The sequence below is a fragment of the Temnothorax americanus genome, unplaced genomic scaffold (assembly GCF_048541705.1).
Source record: "Temnothorax americanus isolate GAGA-0224 unplaced genomic scaffold, ASM4854170v1 Scaffold377, whole genome shotgun sequence".
Taxonomy (NCBI): Eukaryota; Metazoa; Arthropoda; class Insecta; order Hymenoptera; family Formicidae; genus Temnothorax; species Temnothorax americanus.
The window spans coordinates 2,157-9,528 of NW_027509523.1; the positions used below are offsets into that span (position 1 = coordinate 2,157).

General features: G+C 32.8%; 1 long non-coding RNA gene across 1 annotated transcript; it reads right to left on the reverse strand.

Annotated features, from left to right (window-relative positions):
- Window positions 1-255: 255 nt before the first annotated feature.
- On the reverse strand, window positions 256-7,157 carry LOC143902055 (uncharacterized). The gene is made up of 2 exons (XR_013258249.1): window positions 4,170-7,157; window positions 256-693 (listed from the first exon to the last, which is right to left on the reverse strand). It is a non-coding gene; the product is annotated as an uncharacterized LOC143902055 (long non-coding RNA).
- Window positions 7,158-7,372: the final 215 nt, after the last annotated feature.

Sequence of the window (7,372 nt, forward strand, 5' to 3'; positions counted from 1 at the left end):
TACTTTGTAGGAACTATAAAATTTTGCAGAACTCCGGCGAGAACTGCCGATTTTAAAAAAAAAAAAATACTTTTTGGGACTTATGAAATTTTGCAGAACTTCGGCAGGAACTGCGGATTAAAAAAAAAAAAATACTTTTTTGGACTTATGAAATTTTGCAGAACTCCGGCGAGAACTGCCGATTTAAAAAAAAAAAAAAAATACTTTTTGAGACTTATGAAATTTTGCAGAACTCCGGCAAAAACTGCCGATTAAAAAAAAAAAAAATATTTTTTGGGACTTATGAAATTTTGCAGAACTCCGGCGAGAACTGCCGATTTTTGAAAAAAAAAAAAAATACTTTTTGGGACTTATGAAATTTTGCAGAACTCCGGCGAGAACTGCCGATTTTTGAAAAAAAAAAAAATACTTTTTGGGACTTATGAAATTTTGCAGAACTCCGGCGAGAACTGCCGATTTTTGAAAAAAAAAAAATACTTTTTGGGACTTATGAAATTTTGCAGAACTCCGGCGAAAACTGCCGATTTTTGAAAAAAAAAAAAAAAAAACTTTTTGGGACTTATGAAATTTTGCAGAACTCCGGCGAAAACTGCCGATTTAAAAAAAAAAACAAAAAAAAATACTTTTTGGGACTTATGAAATTTTGCAGAACTCCGGCGAGAACTGCCGATTTTTGAAAAAAAAAAAAAAATACTTTTTGGGACTTATGAAATTTTGCAGAACTCCGGCGAGAACTGCCGATTTTTGAAAAAAAAAAAAAAAAAATACTTTTTGGGACTTATGAAATTTTGCAGAACTCCGGCGAGAACTGCCGATTTTTAAAAAAAAAAAAAAAAAATTTTTTGGAATTTATAAAATTTTGAAGAACTCCGGCGAAAACTGCCGATTTTTGAAAAAAAAAATACTTTTTGGGACTTATGAAATTTTGCAGAACTCCGGCGAGAACTGCCGATTTAAAAAAAAAAAAAAATACTTTTTGGGACTTATGAAATTTTGCAGAACTCCGGCGAGAACTGCCGATTTAAAAAAAAAAAAAAAAAAATTTTTGGGACTTATAAAAGTTTGCAGAACTCCGGCGAAAACTGCCGATTAAAAAAAAAAAAAAAAAAAAAACTTTTTGGGACTTATGAAATTTTGCAGAACTCCGGCGAGAACTGCCGATTTTTGAAAAAAAAAAAAAACTTTTTGGGACTTATGAAATTTTGCAGAACTCCGGCAAAACTGCCGATTTTTGAAAAAAAAAATACTTTTTGGGACTTATGAAATTTTCGAGGTGTGCTCTTTGGAGGGCTGTAACTTTTGCAGAACTCCGGCAAAAACTGCCGATTTTTGAAAAAAAAAAAAATACTTTTTGGGACTTATGAAATTTTGCAGAACTCCGGCGAGAACTGCCGATTTTTGAAAAAAAAAATACTTTTTGGGACTTATGAAATTTTCGAGGTGTGACCCTTTGGAGGGCTGTAACTTTTGCAGAAATCCGGCGAGAACTGCAAATTTAAAAAAAAAAAAAAAATACTTTTTGGGATTTATGAAATTTTGCAGAACTCCGGCAAGAACTGCCAATTTAAAAAAAAAAAAAAAAATTTTTTTGGAACTTATAAAATTTTGCAGATCTCCGGCGAAAACTGCCGATTAAAAAAAAAAAAAAAAAAAAAACTTTTTGGGACTTATGAAATTTTGCAGAACTCCGGCGAGAACTGCCGATTTTTGAAAAAAAAAAATACTTTTTGGGACTTATGAAATTTTGCAGAACTCCGGCGAGAACTGCCGATTTTTGAAAAAAAAAGAAAAAAAATACTTTTTGAAACTTATAAAATTTTGCAGAACTCCAGCAAGAACTGCCGATTTTTGAAAAAAAAAAAAAAACTTTTTAAGACTTATGAAATTTTCGAGGTGTGACCCTTTGGAGGGCTGTAACTTTTGCAGAAATCCGGCGAGAACTGCAAATTTTTGAAAAAAAAAAAAAAATACTTTTTGGGATTTATGAAATTTTGCAGAACTCCGGCGAGAACTGCCGATTTAAAAAAAAAAAAAAAAAAAAAATTTTGGGGATTTATAAAATTTTGCAGAACTCCGGCGAGAACTGCCGATTTTTGAAAAAAAAAAAAAATACTTTTTGGGACTTATGAAATTTTGCAGAACTCCGGCAAAACTGCCGATTTTTGAAAAAGAAAATACTTTTTGGGACTTATGAAATTTTCGAGGTGTGACCCTTTGGAGGGCTGTAACTTTAGCAGAACTCCGGCGAGAACTGCCGATCTTAAAAAAAAAAAAAAAAATACTTTTTGGGACTTATAAAATTTTGCAGAACTCCGGCGAGAACTGCCAATTTAAAAAAAAAAAAATATTTTTTGGGACTTATGAAATTTTGCAGAACTCCGGCGACAACTGCCGATTAAAAAAAAAAAAAAAATACTTTTTGGGACTTATGAAATTTTGCAGAACTCCGGCGAAAACTGCCGATTTTTGAAAAAAAAAATACATTTTGGGACTTATGAAATTTTCGAGGTGTGACCTTTTGGAGGGCTGTAACTTTTGCAGAACTCCGGCGCAAACTGCCGATTTTTGAAAAAAAAAAAAAAAAATACTTTTTGGGACTTATGAAATTTTGCAGAACTCTGGCGAGAACTGCCGATTTTTGAAAGAAAAAAAAATACTTTTTGGGACTTATGAAATTTTGCAGAACTCCGGCGAAAACTGCCGATTTTTGAAAAAAAAAATACTTTTTGGGACTTATGAAATTTTCGAGGTGTGCCCTTTGGAGGGCTGTAACTTTTGCAGAACTCCGGCAAAAACTGCCGATTTTTGAAAAAAAAAATACTTTTTGGGACTTATGAAATTTTGCAGAACTCCGGCGAGAACTGCCGATTTTTGAAAAAAAAAATACTTTTTGGGACTTATGAAATTTTCGAGGTGTGACCCTTTGGAGGGCTGTAACTTTTGCAGAACTCCAGCGAGAACTGCCGATTTTTGAAAAAAAAAAATACTTTTTGGGACTTATGAAATTTTGCAGAACTCCGGCGAAAACTGCCGATTTTTGAAAAAAAAAAAATACTTTTTGGGACATATAAAATTTTGCAGAACTCCGGCGAGAACTGCCAATTTAAAAAAAAAAATACCTTTTGGGACTTATGAAATTTTGCAGAACTCCGGCGAGAACTGCCGATTTAAAAAAAAAAAAAAAATACTTTTTGGGACTTATGAAATTTTGCAGAACTCCGGCAAAAACTGCCGATTTTTAAAAAAAAAATACTTTTTGACTTATAAAATTTTCGAGGTGTGACCTTTTGGAGGGCTGTAACTTTTGCAGAACTCCGGCGAGAACTGCCAATTTAAAAAAAAAAAAATACTTTTTGGGACTTATGAAATTTTGCAGAACTCCGGCAAGAACTGCCGATTTAAAAAAAAAAAAAAAATACTTTTTGGGACTTATGAAATTTTGCAGAACTCCGGCAAAAACTGCCGATTTTTAAAAAAAAAAAAACTTTTGGGGAAAAACTTATGAAATTTCGAGGGTCACCATTTGTAGGGTGAACTTTGCAGAACTCGGCGAAAACTGCCGATTTAAAAAAAAATAAAAAAAACTTTTGGGAAATAATTAAATTTAGCAGAACTACGGCGAGAATGCCCGATTTAAAAAAAAAAAAATACTTTGGGATTTATGAAAATTTGCGAACTCAGGCGGAGAACTGCCGATTTAAAAAAAAAAATCTTTTTGGGGACTTATGAAATGTTCAGAACTCCGGCGAGAACTTGCCAGATGAAAAAAATACTACTTTTTGGGACTTATGAAATTTTCGAGGTGTGACCCTTTGGAGGGCTGTAACTTTTGCAGAACTCCGGCGAGAACTGCCGATTTTTGAAAAAAAAAAATACTTTTTGGGAATTATGAAATTTAGCAGAACTCCGGCGAGAACTGCCGATTTTTGAAAAAAAAAATACTTTTTGGGACTTATGAAATTTTTCAGAACTCCGGCGAAAACTGCCGATTTTTGAAAAAAAAAATACTTTTTGGGACTTATGAAATTTTCGAGGTGTGCCCTTTGGAGGGCTGTAACTTTTGCAGAACTCCGGCAAAAACAGCCGATTTTTGAAAAAAAAAATACTTTTTGTTACTTATAAAATTTTGCAGAACTCCAACGAGAACTGCCGATTTAAAAAAAAAATACTTTTTGGGACTTATGAAATTTTCGAGGTGTGACCCTTTGGAGGGCTGTAACTTTTGCAGAACTCCGGCAAGAACTGCCGATTTTTGAAAAAAAAAAAAATACTTTTTGGGACTTATGAAATTTTGCAGAACTCCGGCGAGAACTGCCGATTTTTGAAAAAAAAAAATACTTTTTGGGACTTATAAAATTTTGCAGAACTTCGGCGAGAACTGCCGATTTTTGAAAAAAAAAAAATACTTTTTGGGACTTATGAAATTTTGCAGAACTTTGGCGAGATCTGCCGATTATTGAAAGAAAAAAAAATACTTTTTGGGACTTATGAAATTTTGCAGAACTCCGGCGAAAACTGCCGATTTTTGAAAAAAAAAAAAATACTTTTTGGGACTTATAAAATTTTCGAGGTGTGCCCTTTGGAGGGCTGTAACTTTTGCAGAACTCCGGCAAAAACTGCCGATTTTTGAAAAAAAAAATACTTTTTGGGACTTATGAAATTTTGCAGAACTCCGGCGAGAACTGCCGATTTTTGAAAAAAAAATACTTTTTGGGACTTATGAAATTTTCGAGGTGTGACCCTTTGGAGGGCTGTAACTTTTGCAGAACTCCGGCAAGAACTGCCGATTTTTGAAAAAAAAAATACTTTTTGGGACTTATGAAATTTTGCAGAACTCCGGCAAAAACTGCCGATTTTTGAAAAAAAAAATACTTTTTGGGACTTATAAAATTTTGCAGAACTCCGGCGAGAACTGCCGATTTAAAAAAAAAAAAAATACTTTTTGGGACTTATGAAATTTTGCAGAACTCTGGCAAAAACTGCCGATTTAAAAAAAAAAAAATATTTTTTGGGATTTATGAAATTTTGCAGAACTCCGGCAAGAACTGCCAATTTTTGAAAAAAAAAAAAAAAACTTTTTGGGACTTATGAAATTTTGCAGAACTCCGGCGAGAACTGCCGATTTTTGAAAAAAAAATACTTTTTGGGACTTATGAAATTTTCGAGGTGTGCCCTTTGGAGGGCTGTAACTTTTGCAGAACTCCGGCAAAAACAGCCGATTTTTGAAAAAAAAAATACTTTTTGGGACTTATAAAATTTTGCAGAACTCCAACGAGAACTGCCGATTTAAAAAAAAAATACTTTTTGGGACTTATAAAATTTTCGAGGTGTGACCATTTGGAGGGATGTAACTTTTGCAGAACTCCGGCGAGAACTGCCGATTTTTGAAAAAAAAAAATACTTTTTGGGAAATATGAAATTTAGCAGAACTCCGGCGAGAACTGCCGATTTAAAAAAAAAAAAAAAAATACTTTTTGGGACTTATGAAATTTTGCAGAACTCCGGCAAAAACTGCCGATTAAAAAAAAAAAAAAATATTTTTTGGGACTTATGAAATTTTGCAGAACTCCGGCGAGAACTGCCGATTTAAAAAAAAAAAAAAAAAAAAAATTTTTGGGACTTATAAAATTTTGCAGAACTCCGGCGAAAACTGCCGATTAAAAAAAAAAAAAAAAAAAAACATTTTGGGACTTATGAAATTTTGCAGAACTCCGACGAGAACTGCCAATTTTTGAAAAAAAAAAAAAAAACTTTTTGGGACTTATAAAATTTTGCAGAACTTCGGCGAGAACTGCCGATTTAAAAAAAAAAAAAAAAAAAAAATTTTGGGACTTATAAAATTTTGCAGAACTCCGGCGAAAACTGCCGATTAAAAAAAAAAAAAAAAAAAAAACTTTTTGGGACTTATGAAATTTTGCAGAACTCCGGCGAGAACTGCCGATTTTTGAAAAAAAAAAATACTTTTTGGGACTTATGAAATTTTGCAGAACTCCGGCAAAACTGCCGATTTTTGAAAAAAAAAAATTTTTGGGACTTATGAAATTTTCGAGGTGTGACCCTTTGGAGGGCTGTAACTTTTGCAGAACTCCGGCGAGAACTGCCGATCTTAAAAAAAAAAAAAAAATACTTTTTGGGACTTATGAAATTTTGCAGAACTCCGGCGAGAACTGCCAATTTAAAAAAAAAAAATACTTTTTGGGACTTATGAAATTTTGCAGAACTCCGGCGAGAACTGCCGATTTAAAAAAAAAAAAAAAATACTTTTTGGGACTTATGAAATTTTGCAGAACTCCGGCGAAAACTGCCGATTTTTGAAAAAAAAAAAATACTTTTTGGGACTTATGAAATTTTGCAGAACTCCGGCGAGAACTGCCGATTTTTGAAAAAAAAAAAAATACTTTTTGGGACTTATGAAATTTTGCAGAACTCCGGCGAGAACTGCCGATTTTTGAAAAAAAAAAAAAATACTTTTTGGGACTTATGAAATTTTGCAGAACTCCGGCGAGAACTGCCGATTTTTAAAAAAAAAAAAATACTTTTTGGGACTTATGAAATTTTGCAGAACTCCGGCGAGAACTGCCGATTTAAAAAAAAAAAAAAATACTTTTTGGGACTTATGAAATTTTGCAGAACTCCGGCGAGAACTGCCGATTTTTGAAAAAAAAAAAAATACTTTTTGGGACTTATGAAATTTTGCAGAACTCCGGCGAGAACTGCCGATTTTTGAAAAAAAAAAAAAAAAAAACTTTTTGGGACTTATGAAATTTTGCAGAACTCCGGCGAGAACTGCCGATTTTTAAAAAAAAAAAAAAAATACTTTTTGGGACTTATGAAATTTTGCAGAACTCCGGCGAGAACTGCCGATTTTTGAAAAAAAAAAAAATACTTTTTGGGACTTATGAAATTTTGCAGAACTCCGGCGAGAACTGCCGATTTTTAAAAAAAAAAAAAAAAATACTTTTTGGGACTTATGAAATTTTGCAGAACTCCGGCGAGAACTGCCGATTTTTGAAAAAAAAAAAAAATACTTTTTGGGACTTATGAAATTTTGCAGAACTCCGGCGAGAACTGCCGATTTAAAAAAAAAAAAAAAATACTTTTTGGGACTTATGAAATTTTGCAGAACTCCGGCGAGAATTGCCGATTTTTAAAAAAAAAAAAGAAATACTTTTGGGACTAATGAAATTTTGCAGAACTCCGGCGAGAACTGCCGATTTTGAAAAAAAAAAAAATACTTTTGGGACTTATGAAATTTTGCAGAACTCCGGCGAGAAACTGCCGACTTAAAAAAAAAAAAAATGTGAAAAAAATTTTGGGACTTATGAAATTTTGCAGAACTCCGGCAAAACTGCCGATTTAAAAAAAAAAAAAA